General features: G+C 47.2%; 1 pseudogene; it reads right to left on the bottom strand.

Annotated features, from left to right (window-relative positions):
* Positions 1–15,262: 15,262 nt before the first annotated feature.
* Positions 15,263–16,171, bottom strand: LOC115548683 (endonuclease/exonuclease/phosphatase family domain-containing protein 1 pseudogene; annotated as a pseudogene).
* Positions 16,172–17,046: the final 875 nt, after the last annotated feature.

Below are 17,046 nucleotides of genomic sequence, written 5' to 3' on the forward strand. Positions count from 1 at the left end.
ACAGACTTAGAGCACTCTCCTCTGCCTTAAGCGCTTTGGACCAAGAGAACCTGAGGAAGTCTAGGTATGACCTGCGGAGAACCATAAGAGATGCTCAAAGAGACTACAGGGTCAAACTGGAGTCTAACTACCACAGCTCTGACCCAAGAAGTATGTGGTGTGGACTACAAGCAATCAGGGATTACAAAAAGAAAAACAGCAATGTCACCCAGCCTGCTGCCTCACTCCCAGATGAGCTCAACATCCACTATGGTTTATGGCGAGCAACACCATCCCTACTGTGAGGCTAGCTGAGGACCAGGACGACTCTACTCTGTCCCTAACTATAGACAACGTGATGAGAGCTTTTAAGAGATTAAACCTAGGAAGTCTCCAGGGCCAGATGGCCTTCCAGGCCGTGTCCTCAGAGGGTGTGCCGACCAGCTAGCGTGGGTTTTCACCTCCATATTCAACCTCTCCCTGAAACAGTGTGCAACTTTTGTCTGTGTACCCAAAAAAACCTTCCATCGGCTGCCTGAATGACTACTGCCCCGTACCCCCGACCTCCATCTTCATGAAGTGCTTCAGCGGCTATTCAGAAACCTCATCTGCTCCCTCCTCCCTGACACCTTGGACCCCCTTACATTTGCATACCGCCCCAACAGATCTACAGACAACGCCATAGCCCTGACAGTACACACCGCCCTCTCTCACCTGGAGAATGGCAATACATACGTGTGAATGCTGTTCGTAGATTACAGCTCAGCATTCAACATGTTGCTTGGCACAGAATAATATAAATGACTACAGCCACTCAGGCTATACACTTTTCCCGCTGCTGCTGTCTGTGAGATGCTACTGAAGCATACAGGCACGGACTACCAGACTCACAAACAGTTTCAACCCCCAGGCCATCAGGATTTCTCAACCGGAAACCTTAAACATTGATTCCTGAACGTTTCAGTATGCCTTGTCCATTTCTGCCTGCCACCCACCAGTAAGCTTTCCAAACCATCATTGAGAAGCTCACTTCGGCTCCCGTTCTGTTTTTCACTGATCCTAAGCTGCCTCACATCTTCACACCGGTGCAAGTACAACCGTGCTAGGATAAGCCTTGCACCAAGAACAGGAGGAGAGGATGCAAGTCATTGCGTTGGCCTACAACGCAACGTGATGGTTGTCACAGAGTGAATATTGATAACCAGCTCAGAAGCTTACGTTTTTGTCAACTTTTTTGTTCAATCTTCAGTATCACGGTGTTAATCAAAATCAACCTTGAAGGAGCAAGAGCGTATGCCCTACTGTTAGAGCTGAACTCCAAGAATGTACTCTTCTTGTGTAAATGGAATAGTCTAGAGTTGTTCTTGTGTTGAGAATTCTCCACAATGATATGGGCCACATTGGCATAGATCGTACCCTCTACCTTGTGAGGTTGCATTTCTATTGGCCACAAATTTTATCTGCCGGGGAAACCAAAGTCAAGACCAAAAGTCAGAAAAAGCTGCTCTCTTGTGTTTGTGTGGGTGTGTTTGCCATGGTAGTAAGTATTTAGACTTTATAGGCCGCCTATGAGAAAAGTTCATTAATGTTTTAATGTATGACAAATGCAAAATTAACCTTTAAGGGACATGGCATGCACTAGAAATGTGCTTAAAGATCACATTAAAACAGTCTGTATAGTTTTGTATTTATATTGTATAGTTATAAATATATTAAATATAAAAAAAACATTTTTTAAAAAGTATCCCATTTTAGTTATCTCAATATGACCAGAGAAATAAAGTTTTCCTTAGGTTTGACTTAGTACGAAAACGCATGTATTTCCTAAAAGTATACTTTGAAAAAGTATACTTATAATAATTGTTTATTACCTTGGTAAAGTACCAAATAAATGTAACTACGGTTCTGTGTACTTTGGGAATAATTTATATTTAGTTAGGTTGAAGTGCAACACTAGTCAAGTAAAATATATATATATATATATATATATATATATATATATATATATATATAGATATAATCTTGATATGAAAGAGTAAACTATAGTGCAGGTTTGCTGTTGAGGTTTGTTTGATAGGATATACTGTAGACAGATCAGTTGGTGATTTTCTCCCTTGGACTGGATATGGATTATCTCTTGGCAGGAAAATCTGACGTAGCCTTGACCTGTAATTAACTCTGGATTGTGCAACTGGCGGACTGGGTTGATAAAGAGCAAGTAAAAAAAAAAGGTGACTTTTGAGTTCTCCCAGTCACAAATTGCAAATCAAACTGACAAATTTGATTCAACAGTACTAAAAAAGATAACCAAATCTCCTTAATTTGCTTGATTTATAAAAATTAGTTTTGCTTTTCTATCTGTAAATAAGATTGAATGACATTTGTAGACACATTACTGAACCCAACACTTTTTCCAACTTTCATTTATGAGTTCAATTTTCTGTCCCTGATCTGCTGTAATATCTACACTGAAGATTTGCTTAAACCACAGCTGTAGTGCGCGCTTATTTTTGTAATGCTAAACCATAGGAATATTATACATAATGTTTTGAATCCACTTACCATTCAAATTGTACATCTTAATGTTACAACCTAACCACCTTTCACCGTACAAAATTCTGTTTACCAAGAAGTCTAACCATTACGATGGTTATGATAACCATGCATCTTATCTAAATCCCAAAATGAGGCATTATTTAGGTATCTGCGAAAATGGGCTGCAAGGTAACCCTAGTGCCTACAGAGAAGTACACCTTTTTCTTTCCCTTTCACTTGGTCCGGTTCTATTTCATCCTTACTGACCAGTGCTTCAAGCACTGAATGATCCATCTCGCGCATGCACAGGTTGAGTGTTAGTACCAACAAAGTCACCTGTGACCCATCTGTCCCTTTTCATCTTCTTGCTTCGCAGGTATCTATGTATCAGCACGCTAGCTAAAGCTAAGTGGCTATTATTATTTTGATCGTTCGTTGCTGGTGGCCTTGTGACGTCTTGTCGGAGCTGCGAGCTGCTCGCCCTCCAAAGGCCGCAACGGACCGCCGAGAGGTTTGGATTGCCATGGAATGCATCATCCTCGGCTGGTTAAGTTTACTTTGTGGTTATTTTTTCGTGTTTCGGTGAAGGCAATGTACCCGCTCCCTCTCCCGGCGTTTTTACCACGCTTATTTAATTTCAAATTTGTGTCGGTGCGCCGTGGTGTCCCCTTTTTTCGTTGCTATTGGTGAAAGGAATGTGTGTACTCCCACTCCCGGCTTAGGTACGTTTTACTTTGGTGCCAACTCGGTTGTAAATGCTTTGTGTTAACTGGTGAAGGCAGTGTTTTCGCTCCCGCTCTCTGCATTTATAGTTATAGTCAGCTTTGTAGTTGGTAGCAGTGTTCCCACTGAAGCTAACTGCCTCGGCTATTATCCCTTCAACCTTTGTCGGCGAAGGCTGTGCTTTCGCTCCCTCTCCCGGCATTTATACTGCACTTCTTATCATTCATTTAGTTCTGACCGCTTTCCGTCAACTGGTGAAGGCAGTGCTCTCGCTCCCGCTCCCAACAGAGTTCCCGCTGAGGCTAACTTGTCTGGGATTCTTTCCATACATTCGTTGGTGAAGGTTGTGTTTTCGCCCCCTCTCCCAGTGTCTGTGGTTTCTTGCTTTTTATCCTGTGTGATTTTGCTGGTTCTCAACATGGTTGGTGACCACTCATGCTCGGCCTGTATGGCTTCACTGCAGCTTGAGGATGGCCATGATTTGTGTCCCTCATGCCTTGGCCTCGGGCATCTGAAGGAGTGTCTTTCAGATGATCCCTGCATGAACTGCAGTTTTATGCCTCGGGCAGTGAGAGTTGCTAGACTGGCTGAGGTGGAACAACGGTTGGGCCTCGTTTCATTCGCCGTAAAGTTGCCCCCAGCCCAGCGACGTAATGCAGCTCAGGATGGTCGCTCTAAACGTCGGGCTGTGGAGACCGCAGGCCCCACTTCTAGGAAGAAGGTTGGGGAGTCCGGGCTTGCCTCCAAGGTGGACCAATTAACGGCGGAGCTCGAAAGCATGAAGTCCCTCTTCCTGGCCTTTCAGGCTGGGACTGGTGCAGGGGAGCCAGGTGCTCTTGCTCCTCCGGCAGCTGCCTTGGAGTCGGAGGAAGATGTGCTTTCTGTGGCAGCGTCAGCTGCAGAGTTTGCCGAGTACGAGCCGGATGGGGTCCTACAGGACGTAGCCTCCCGGGCCTCCGCAGTGTGCTCCCGTCCTTCGACCCGCAGCTCTACTGGTGCTTCTGAGGACAACTCAATGGGAGCCATCATTCGAATGGCCCTGGCCCGTCTGCAGCTAGACGAGCCGAAAGCGCAGCCGGCTCCGGCCAGTGCTTGCTTCAGGCATGGCCCAGCCCCCACCAGCTATACCGTTCCTCCATCGGAGGAGTATCTGAGGGAGTTCCCTGCATGCTGGAGGGATCCTAGAGCCCTCTCTCATGCAACATCCGACGGTCGGACCCTGGCAGCCATGCAGGATGCACCCAAGTTTGGCTTGGACCGCATGCCAGCAGTTGAGCCGACTAAAGCTGCTCTAATTGTCTCGCCTGATGAGGCTCTAAGAGCGGAAGTGAGGTGTCCTCGTCCCCAGTCTCGGGTTACTGATGACCTGCTCTCCAAAGCCTATGACGCAGCGGCACGCATGGAATGCATGGGCAATTCTATGTCCCACCTGAGGCTCGCTCTGTCAGCATCCCTGAAGGAGGTTGCAATGGATGCTGATTTCAGCGACGCTTCTCTGCAGGAATTTGCGCTGATGTCCAGAGAGTTGGGGCGATGTCCACTCTCGTCAAGGCTCGCCGCCAGGTTTGGTGGAAGAGCGCAGGTCTCCTCTCACTGAGGTGTGCAGGAGAACCCTCCGCAGTGTTCCAGTGGAACCTGGGGAGCTGTTTGGCTCTGCAGCTCTAGAGGCGCTTGAGCAAACAGTCCAAGCCAGAAAGACTCGCCAGCAGCTATCTGTGCCTCCTCCTAGCAGGCCTATAGGTTCTTCAGCTGCCCCACAGCCCAGCTCTCGACCACAGGCTCACCCCAGTGGCTACCTCAGGCCTCAGCGCCCCCGTCCACAGCCTGTTCAGCAGCAGGCACAGGCCTCTCGGGCCCCTGAGCGACTGCCCTCGGGGCAATCTCAGGTCTCATAGCAGGCTGGAAGATTGCTAAAATTATCCCACTGCCAAAGAATAATAAAAAAAAAATCTCAGGGAAGAATAGTAGACCAATAAGCATTCTACCCACCATGAGCAAGATCATGGAAAGAATAGTATATGACCAAATGCAAAATTATTTCTGTATAAATGACTTGAACACAGCTCATCAACATGCATACAGAAAGGGGCACTCCACAGCTACAGTGCTAACCCAAATGACTGACGACTGGCTGAAAGAAATAGACGCAGGTAAGATAGTTGGTTCTGTTTTATTAGACTTCAGTGCCACTTTTGATATTCTTGACCATAGATTATTAGTGAATAAACTGTGCTGTTATGGTTTTGATAAGGGTTCTATTGCCTGGATCAATAGTTATCGTACAAATATAAAATACTGTGTGTACTTTAATGGTGGGTTTTCAGAAATGAGGGTTATGAGCTGTGGAGTGCCGCAAGGGAGTTGTTCAGGGCCACTTTTATTTTCAATATTTACAAATGATTTACCTTTAATTCTAAACAATGCATCTATTGCTCTGTACGCAGATGACTCAACCATTTATTCATCAGCGCTGACACCAAGAGATCTTGAAAAGGTTCTAAATGAAGAGCTAGTGCTGATAAGGAAATGGGTTAATATACATAAAATGGTACTTAACATAAAAAAAACAAAATGCATAGTATTACACTCTAAACGGGGACGGAGAGTTGAGCCGAAACTGCATCTAAAACAAGATAATAAAGAAATCAAACAGGTCACCGAAGTTAAGCTATTGGTGTGCTGATTGACAGCCAAATGACCTGGACAAGTCAGATAGATGAAATGTTGAAGAAAATGGGTAGAGGGATGGGTGCAATTAGATATTGTAGGACATATTTACCAGGATGCCTAATTAAACAATTAATGCAAGCTTTAGTCCTATCTGAGCTTAATTACTGTACAGTCATATGGTCCAACACATCAGAAAATAATCGTAATAAGCTACAGGTATAGTGCTCAAAGCTGCCCGTATAGTGCTCAACTGCTCATACAGAACTAGAGTATGTGAGATGCTGAATAAGTTGAACTGGCTACCAGTTAAACTTAGGTTACACTACTGTCTAGTCAGCTTTAAAGAAACCTTTAAGAAATATAATAACAGCAAAGAGTCCTGTAAGCCTGTTTAATAGCTTGATGTTTTGTTGTGTGCACAATATGCACAATTACTCTACACGGCAGACATCTGAGAGGAGATTTATACTGCCTGTTTATAAAACAGGGGCCGGACAGAGAACACTACACTACAGAGCAATGGTAGCTTGGAATTCTCTACCACGTTTTTTGGTAAATGAAACAAGTAAAATGGCCTTTAAAATCAAATTGAAATTGTATTTGTTGATACAAGGTGTTAAAAGATTTTTTTCTTTCTCAGAATAATATTAACCAACTTAAATCAAGTAATGATTTTCATTTTCTCTTTTTGTTCAATGTTTTGTTCTTGTTGTATGCTGTGTGAATGCATGATTGTATGTAAAATTGGATATGCAATTTGGAATTTTTGACCTCAGGAAGAACAGCACTCGTCTGTGTATGCGAGAGCTGATTGTGGATCAAGTAAACAATTTAATTCATATGCTGCCCGTCGTTCCCCCAGAGTCTTTAGAGGCCGGGGAACCCGACGCTGAGGGTCAGGGGCCGGTCGTCGGATGCTTTTCCCAGCCGCAGCTCAGCTATTTGGCTGCTGCCACCTTGAAACTTCAGTTCCGACGCCGCCCCCCAGCCTGTGGCCGGCTCAAGATTGTCGGGTTATTCTTATAATAAGGCTCGTACAACGACGTAATCGGATTGTGTCTTTATTAAGCTTCCTCTCCAGCCGTAACCGTACACTAGTGTGCGCATGCACGGGACTCCAGCTAACCCCGCCCCCGGTACAGACGTCATCAGGTTACTACAAAATAAAGGCATTCCTTACAATATTATTCCATAATACCACATCTCCCTTTCTTTGAGAACAAAGGGTGGACTACCTTTGTCTCTGCAGGTCTTAAGGGGTTTATTCTGCCCTTTTGCTGGAAGACCTGTCCCTGTTTGAAGCATGCAAAATATAAATAAAATAACTTACACATTACCATACTGTGAACTATTACTTTAGCAGGCTGTGTTCTCAAAACTTAAACTCTCAGGTTTCAGGTAATTGTAAACAGTGAAGCAGAACAATTTAACAATCACATGTCACTCTCTTTTTCTTTTTTTTTTCTTCTTTTTTTTACCTTTGGAAAACAAATCATTAAATCACAATTCAAGTCTCTGTGGCTTTTTAACCTCTCTCCCACACCTGGTCCACACAGTCTCTGTGGTGGAGCCCTCTCTGCTGGGTGATGTTGTCACTGGTGGAGCTGGCTCTGGTGCAGATGATTCTCCTCCCTCATCAGCGTTGACTACCCCACCATTGGTCTGCAGTGGCACCAAGTGACGCCGGTTCCTCCTCAGTGTGCCCTGAGGCACCTGGAAGATATAAGAGCGAGGGGTGTTGTGTGTAGATAGCACTTTGCCCTGGACTCGTGCATCGGTGATCCACACATCCTCCCCAGGTACGAGTGGCTCCAGGTTTCTCGCTCCGTGTCTCTTGTCGAAGGATCTTGCGTCATTCCTCCTCTTCTCCTTTTCTTTGGCCTCCAGCGCATTGTAGTCAGGCAACACTGGATTAAGCAGGGTTGGAAGGGCAGGAACTGTAGTGCGGAGACGGCGCCCCATCAACAGCTCGGCTGGGCTATAACCGTTCTGTAGAGGGGTTGCTCTGTAGACCAGCAATGCAAGATATGGGTCTGACGCCTTTGTTATCAGGTTTTTCACGGTTTGTACAGCGCGCTCCGCCTCCCCATTGTTCTGAGGAAACCTGGGGCTGCTCGTGATGTGCTCAAAGCCATACTCGGCTGCAAAGGATTTGAATTGGCTACCGGAGAACTGGGGCCCATTGTCACTTTTAAGAAATTCACAAATTCCATGACAAGCAAACATGGATTTCAGGTGCACCACCACATCTGTGGACCTTGTGGGTGACAGCAGCGCAACTTCCACGTACCTCGAGAAATAATCTACTACCAGTAGATAGGTCTTGCCTTTCAGCGTGAAAAGGTCAGCTCCCAAGGTTTGCCAAGGCCTGTCTGGCATCTCCGTTGGCATCAGCGGCTCTGTGACGTTCCTTCTCTCCTGAATGCAGGTCCTACATTTCAGCACCATGTCATTCAGCTGGCTGCTGAGTCCTGGCCACCATACCGTCTGTTTGGCCCGGCCCCTGCACTTTGTCACCCCCAGGTGTCCCTCATGTAGTCTCTCCAGCACATCACCTTGTAAGGCCGATGGGATGACGAGCCGTGTGCCCCGCAGCAGCAGTCCATCGTGCACAGTCAGCACTGCTTTATCAGCCCAGTAATGTCTCAGCACTCCCTGCAGTTGGCTTTTGTCAGGCCAGCCGTCTGTGCAGTACTCCATCAGTGCAGAGCATGTGCTGTCAGCCTTCAGGTGGTCCCGTAGGCTGCTCAGATAATCTCCACTGACAGGAATGTTGCTGATGACAGAGTCTACATAGATGTTGGTGTCCTCTAGTAGGCTTGTATCTGTGTTCGCTCTTGCGGCTCTCAGAGGAGCACGAGATAAGGTGTCGGCCGTCCACAGGCTTTTTCCAGGGACATGATTGAGTATATAGCTGTACCTCATGAGTCTCATCCTAAACCTTTGGATTCTTGGTGGGAGGTCATCCAAAGCTTTCCCTCCCAGCAGACTCACCAACGGCTTATGGTCAGTTTCCAGCTCGAATGGTCTTCCTAGGATGAAACAGCTGAACCTTTCACACGCCCACGTTGCAGCCAAGGCCTCCTTCTCCACTTGAGCACAGCGCTGCTCTGTCGGTGACATTGACCTGGACGCATATGCCACAGGTGACCACATGGCATTGCTCTTCTGCAGCAGGACTGCCCCCAGGCCAAAGGAAGAGGCATCAGCAGAGATTTTTAGTGCACTGTTTGGGTTGTATAGTGTGAGCACCGGTGTGGATGACAGCTCTGTTTTTAACCGATCGATGGCGGTCTGCTGCTCTATCACCCAGTACCAGTGGTTCTTCTTGGACAGCAGGTCTCGTAGCACTTTGTCTTTTTCAGCCAGGTTAGGCAAGAAGCGGCCCAGCTGATTGACCATGCCCAGAAAACTCCTGAGTTTGCTGACATTTTTGGGTGCATCCAGCTCTTGTACTGCTCTCGTCTTCTCTGGATCTGGCTTCACTCGATCTGCTGAAATCACATGAACCAGGAATCTGATTGTGTGGCGTGTGAGCTCACATTTTTCCATGTTGAGCGTAATGCCGGCCTTTTGTGCCTTCTCTAGCACCGCATGTAGCCGCACATCATGCACCTCCTGTGTCTGTCCCCAGACCAGGATGTCATCCATGTGACACAGTACCCCCTCCAGGCCACCGGTCACTTCTGTCACCATCATCCTTTGGAAGTGCTCGGGAGCTGATGCTATGCCGAATGGTAGACGGTTAAAATAGTAGCGCCCAAAAGGCGTGATGAAGGTGGTGTATTTGGCCGACTCTTTTGTCAATGGTACTTGCCAAAAGCCCATGTTGGCATCTAGTTTGCTGAATACTGTTGCGCCAGCTAGCATGCCCAGAGTGTGTTCGACAGAAGGCAGGATAAACTTTTCTCTGCATATTGATTCATTAATTTTTGTGAAATCCACACAAATGCGGACAGGACCTGCTTTTTTCGGCACCACCACCATCCCGGCACACCAATCAGTCGGCTCCTCAATCTTGGTGATTACGCCCATCTTCTCCATACGGTCTATCTCCTCCTTCACTTTTCCCATAAGCGGTAGAGGTACTCTGCGTGGTGTGTGGAGAGAGAAGGGCACAGCCTCTGGCTGTAATTTAATTGAGTAGGGCCTCTGAACAAGACCCAAGCCGCTACACAGCTTCGGATACTGTTGTTTCAACGATTCCATGGTGATGCCGTCAACCCTGCACACAAGCTGAAGCTTTTCTATGGCAGGCCTTCCCAACAGTGCAGTGTGCAGGTGTTTTACGACATAAATGTCCCCTATGGCTGTCTTTTTGCCACCGCGCAGTGTTTCTCTGGCTACACCTAGGACAGAGAGTACATTGCCACCTGGCCCAAACAATGGGCATGTCGACACTGCCAGGTGCTTCACATCATGCCCCCCTGTAATCTCATGGTACACCTCCGCTGGCAGGGCGGTGACATCAGCACCAGTGTCTATTTTAAAGCACAATGTTTTTTGTCTCACTTGTTGCTGCACCGTCCGCGGGTCTTTTCCAGAATCCACGGCCCCCAGGAAAAAGCACTCTTCTTCCTCTGTAGTGACAGCATTCAGAGATTTCGCACTGTTTCTGCACACCTTGCCATAATGTCAATTTTTGCCACAGTTGTGACACACAGCATCTTTAGCAGGGCATTCCATTATTCCATGCGAGGGCATTTTTCCACATCTATAACAGGCCTTTGAGCCTGACTGTGGCCATGCATTAGGTTTATCTTTGCCTGGTGATTGTGCCTGAGGCTTTGAGGGAAATTTTCTGTATATTTTAGCATGCACAGCATTAGAGCACCTGCTTGCACCGCCATTTTCTCCTCTTAAGTCAGACTGCTGTCTTAGTTGTCTTAGTTTGTCTTAGTTATAGCAGTTTCAAGGGTAAGGTCTCTGTCTAGCTGTAGTTTTTCTGACAATGAGACGTTCCTCAGCCTGACCACTAACCTGTCGCGGATCAGCTCGTTCCTTAACTGTCCATATTTACAGTGTTCAGCTAATCCGTATAGAGCAGTGATGAAGGAATCCACCTTTTCTCCTGGCAGTTGCACACGCTGATTGAACTTGGCTCTTTCGTAGATTACATTCTTTTTAGGCACAAAAAATGCATCCAAGCCCGCCTTGACATCCGTGTACCCCTTCCTCTCATCCACAGTTAGCGTTAGCCCTTTTAGCACATCTTCAGCTTCATCGCCCATGCAATACACTAACGTGTTCACCTGGTTTTCTCCCGACGTCGCGTTTAAGTTGCTTGCAAGCCGAAAGCGGTCGAATCTCCTTATCCAACGCTCCCAATCTTGAGCCTTTGTAAAATCGAATGGCTCTGGAGGTTGTATTGTGAACGTAGCAGTTGGTGTAGGTTACGCCATAGCTGCCGGCTCATCTCCCATTCCCGCGTAAACCATATACTTTCCTCTTCGTCGTCTTTCTATTCTATTTTTTTTTTTCTTTCTTTCACTCCGCTTACAAGTCGCCCAGTTCTGACACCATGTCGGGTTATTCTTATAATAAGGCTCGTACAACGATGTTATTGGAGTGTGTCTTTATTAAGCTTCCTCTCCAGCCGTAACCGTACACTAGTGTGCGCATGCACGGGACTCCAGCTAACCCCGCCCCCGGTACAGACGTCATCAGGTTACTACAAAATAAAGGCATTCCTTACACTATTATTCCATAATACCACAAAGATGACCATCATACACGACCCGGCAAAAACCCAAGCCCTCACCCAGGAGTTGTCCGCCCTACTGGACAAGGGTGCCATCGAGCAAGTTGATCCCCTGTTGCAACCCGGGGAGTTCTACTCAACTTACTTTCAGGTAACAAAGAAAGATGGCGGACTCCGTCCTATCCTCGACTTGAGGGGTCTCAACAGGTTCCTGAAGGTCCTGAGGTTCCACATGCTAAGCACTGCAGAGGTTCTGCGTACTGTTGCCAGAGGGGAGTGGTTTACATCGGTAGACCTAAAGGATGCCTACTTTCACGTTCCCATAGCACCACACCACAGACAGTTTCTGCAGTTTGTTTCCAGGGGCAACGTTTTCAGTTCAGGGTGCTCCCATTTGGCCTCTCCCTTTCCCCACGGGTGTTCACCAGGTGTGTGGCAGGATCGAACACACAAGCTGCATTACCTCCACATAGTCACATGGAAGCAGGATCAAACATAAGCTGTAATTACTATACATAGCCACAAGGGGAGCAGGACCAACATACAAGCTGTAATAACTACTCCAACCACAGAAGGCAGCATCTTTAAGCAGACGCGGAAGCCGGAGCCAATACGTCACATAGCCCACGCCCAGTGCTTAATTTGTCCAGTGGGAGCTCCCGGAGCGCTGAGGACGGGGGGGGGGGGGGGGGGGGGGTCAGAGGTTCCGGAGCGCACGTCAGAGCTTCCGGAGCGCGCTCCCCCTTGCTCCCCCTCAAATTAAGCACTGCCCACGCCTACTTGATACAACCGCGGAGCGGGGGTGAGATCAGGTCAGAAACCCATGGCAGCCCCGTCGTGAGCCCCGGGGCCCGGGGCTAGAAGAGGCTCTGCTGTTTGTCGCTCACATGCATGTTCAATACAATTCCCCTCCTTTTGCTTCATAGTTACCATACCGAAATACTTTAACAAATAAAGTGAGTTAAAAGCGATCCGGTTTAGACTACTTTCTTCAAGAACACGACAATTTGGTGACCCCGTAAGTGATTCTGAGAAAGGGCCGAGGCTCGGAGACTCTTCCGCAGGCCACACATATCAGGGAAGCAAACCTATTGTCGTAAAGACTGAATCTGCATAGGATTAGTTATAGGAATATTTAGGTGTAAGAGTTGTTTGAGCCACCGTCCGGTCGCGGCGCTCCGCAGTCCCGGCCCTGGGATAACAAATCATAACAGACGTGTAGTTGGACGGTCGCGGAGAACTCTGTAGGAGATTTAATTAAAATAATCATATTGAAGAAGCAAAGGGCCAGAATTATATTAATGGGAATGTTGATTGACTGTGTCCATCCAATATAGGCCTAATTTTTGTATCGTGATGAGACATAATAATCACGAATCCTGAGGAGACATAATACTCACGATTGTTTGTATCGTGATGAGACACAATAATCACGAATCATGAGGAGACATAATACTCATGAATGTTTGTACTGTGAGGAGACATAACACTTATGGTTTTGTGTATCGTGATGAGACATAATAATCACGAATCGTGAAGAGACATAATAATCACGAATGTTTGTACCGTGAGGAGAATACTCACTATATATATATCGACGAGAATACATCATTGCTCAGAACATTTAAGTTAAACGCCGCTACCAAACGATGCGGCAGACCGCGAGTGCCTCCGGTCTAGAATAAATAGGCTATTGCCTTCCCCGTTGTATCCCCGGTTGCATCTTCTGACATTCGCTGGAGATTCATATCTCTGGGGGTAGTGACTCATGCTTTAGTCACAAACATACTTCTAACTCTTAACCTGGAGAACATTTCCCTGGCTGGTTTTAATCTCCTAGCGGTTCTGATGTCAACTTGACTAATTGAGTACAAATGCAATATAATATACCTCTAACACCAAGGGTGAAAGCCAATGTGCATGAATCACAACACCCTTTTGTAAATAACCTTATTTCCCCAGGCAGTGTTGAAGGCTGTACGTAATCTTTTTCCTGCAGTTGCAGGCTATGGTTGCAGTACAGGGCTCACTGACGCTCTGTGGATACTGACCGGATTTTTCCCACAGGAATTCAACACAATGTGTTTATCTAAGTACTAACTAGAAACGATCTGCAAAGTATGCGGTTTTGTCCATAGGCGCCATAATGTTTTCTGTAAAGACTGCATAGTCTCTCTCTCTCTCTCTCTCTCTCTCTCTCTCTCTCTCTCTCTCTCTCTCTCTCTCTCTCTCTCTCTCTCTCCTTAAAGATCCATTGCAGTTTCAAGCCATAGTAACTGACAAATTTTGACAAATCAGCAGGTGAACTATCATATTTAATTTGTATATTTCATTCATTTCAGATTTTTTGTGCCAATGTTACCAGATACCTGGTTCCCTACTTTTATGTGTTTGTTAAAGGTCGGTTGTATGACATTACCCAGACCACCACCCTTTTGAGGACCGGATTAATGACATGGCTGGACTTTGTTAGTGTTCCCCCCACTCCCCCATCACAACTAAGACCTTGTGAGACTCATAGTTTACGGCAACTCTTACAAAGTTCAATGAAACTAGAGTTTCCGCACACGCATTGTGCGCACTCAACCTCTAGTTTTAATTAAACCCATAGCATTAATTTGGAAACCCCATTCGATAATGTAACACATTTCTGAGCGCATAGTAGTGGCGGTGGGTCAATAGAGGGTGCTAGGGCGCCGCCCCTCCGTGAAATATTCACTTGAATATATCTGCCAACTATTAATCAACTATTATCAATACGAAATAAATCAACAAAAATACATAGCGTTTATCCTTGATTAATTGTGTGATATACTTGTCACTGCCAGCAACCATTTAAATGCGTCTGAACATCCTGAACATCCGCCACTGGCGCATAGTTCTTTTCTTTCATGCTCCACTCTGGACATTCTTTTGAGTACTCATCGCGCACGATTGTACTTCGGACCGAGTGCGAGCCTTTACTGTAGGTCTCTGTGTAGATCGGGTCACAATAGAAAAATAACAAGGCGTTCTTTGCACTTTTTCTATCTTTCATTTCCGACATTCTTCTGTCCTTTCCTGAGGCCGGCACGGTCTGTATTCCTAGTAGCTCCATAGCTGACATTCAGAGTGGCTATTATCTTATCTGCAAATCCGCTGATACCACACTAGACTGCATGCTTACATTTTACATTCAGGTCTATTGGGATTTTGTTATTAAAGTGCGTATTGGAAGTTAATGTTTTTAAAAATATTTATACATAACATTCTCTGAAATTGCTCTTTGAAATTAAAATGCAGGATTTTATCAGTTCAAAAAAGTATATCAGCGAAAAATCCAGTTTTAAAGTGACTATTTTGAGCAAGGCTTCAAAAACCGTTGTTTTTTTATGTGATACGTCAAACGCGTCATATTACGTAGGAATTGGTAGACGCGGTCGCTGTTGCTGCCTCAGCTCTATGCGTAGTTGTGAGTAGTTACCGCGGTGAGGGGTCTTGTATTCCCCGCCCTGTGGTTTTTGGGTTTTTCTAATCTACGAGATGAGGTTTTGTATCTGTGGGGGTTGTTCCAACTCCGACCTCCTGTCCGACCATCTCCGATTTCACAGTTTCCCCGATCGGAGAAAGGATGGAGCAGGCTTTCGAGCCTGCAAACTCTCACGTTAGTTGTACTCACTCGTTCTCCAGTAGGGGCATACACACAACCTCTTTGACGCCAGGGTTGTTGGCCTTTTCACTGGAGCAGCGCTGAAGTTCCCAGGTGGCCAGGCGCACCGCGGCCCGGCCGTCCCGCGGGCCCGGTGCCACGCGGGGCCGCAGGGACACCATCTGCGTGGGTCCTCCCGGCGGGAGGTCGAGGTCGTCGCTCCGGAGGCTGAACGAGGTTGGGCTCGGATGGGACCGACCCGTGTAGGTCAGCCCGCCGTTGGTATTGGTGGACGGAGTTCTTGAGCGCTCCACAAACACCTGGAAACGGATCTTGTCCATCAGGGAGCATTTTATGTGATCGACCCGAACCAGGTCCTCGATGCTCTTGAACGGACCGTGTTGGGTCCGATAGGCGACAATGTTCCGGGCGATTTTCTCCGTGATGCCGCGGATGCTCATGAGCTGCGGCGGGGTGGCGGTGTTGATGTTCATGCCGCTGCAGGAGGACATATGCTCCGGGTCTCTCCGCAGGGAGGACAGGGAGTGCTGCGACGAACTGGTCCTACTCGACACGCAGATCTCCACTTTAATAATCTCCAGTTTGGTGGCGCCTATCCCACTCACCAGCGCTAGGTCCTCCACCTTCTTGAAGCCCCGATGCAGTCCCGGTACTCCACGATGCTCCGCGCCACGGGGCGGTTGACACCGGGCAGGGTCATGAGCTCTTCCTCCGTGGCCGTGTTGATGTTCAGCCGCTCCTGGTTCACCATAATTCTCCTGACACCACAACTCTATCTCCCTCCTATTGCCATGGTGTCTCCCCCTTTTAGGTGGTTGCTGTTCTCCCTCACGGCTAGCTGGCTCAAAATTGTACGGAAGTGGTCCGAAACTGTTATCCATTGTTGTTATGTTGCCTATGTAGTTGATGATGATTTGAACGTCCGTCTACCAATTCCTACGTCACGCTCGGAAACGAGCGTTTGAGATGCGGAAGTAAAATTGTATCACAAAAACGGCTCAAGATGCCACTTGTAGTGTAGATTTATTAATAAAAACTAAATAATCGTGTATTCGAATTTTTTTCCTATATGATTCTTCACTGCAGTATCTAACTTCCAATACGCACTTTAAAGACGATGAATTATTTAGGTACAAGTCTCCCCCCTCCTGACCCCTTACCCCGTAAAACTCATCTTCACCATCCCCCCCGCCTCACTCCATACTCTCTTTTCGTGAACCCACTCCCCTCTCGTCGCAATCCAGGCCAAGATCGTAAATCTCCTCCCCACCTTTCCCTCTCCTCTTAATCCAGACCCGGCCGTAAATCTCCTCCCCACCTTTCCCCCCTCCCCCCTCCATACCCTCTTCGTGAATCTCTACACCACTCTCTCTATCTCTCTCTCTGGGGCTGGTTTTATTAACAATAAATTCTGTTTGTAGTACCCCTTTTCATCCGAGGATCTCATAGGGCTATCTGTGTATATATAATGTGGCATCCCGCCCCTTAAACCTCGGCCCGGCCGGGCCCGAGGGTTTGTGTTAGACGGCATATACCGCCGCCATCCACTAATTGGCGACAAAGAGCCTCCCGTAGGTGCCGCTAATGAACGAGAGTACGAACAGCTGGCCGGCGGGAGGAGACCAGGAAGCCACGGTATAAGGGGCCGGCATGCTGCAAACGGGGGGAGAAAACGAGCGACAGCGACCTGGAGAGGACGGCCGAACCAGGGCGCTACGTACAGGCTCACGGAGACCCTATAGTCGTGTTACATGAGTTTTTTTCCTTTGTGTTACTCATTAAATGCCGA

Source organism: Gadus morhua, chromosome 8, assembly GCF_902167405.1.
Source record: "Gadus morhua chromosome 8, gadMor3.0, whole genome shotgun sequence".
In the NCBI taxonomy this organism is placed as follows: Eukaryota; Metazoa; Chordata; class Actinopteri; order Gadiformes; family Gadidae; genus Gadus; species Gadus morhua.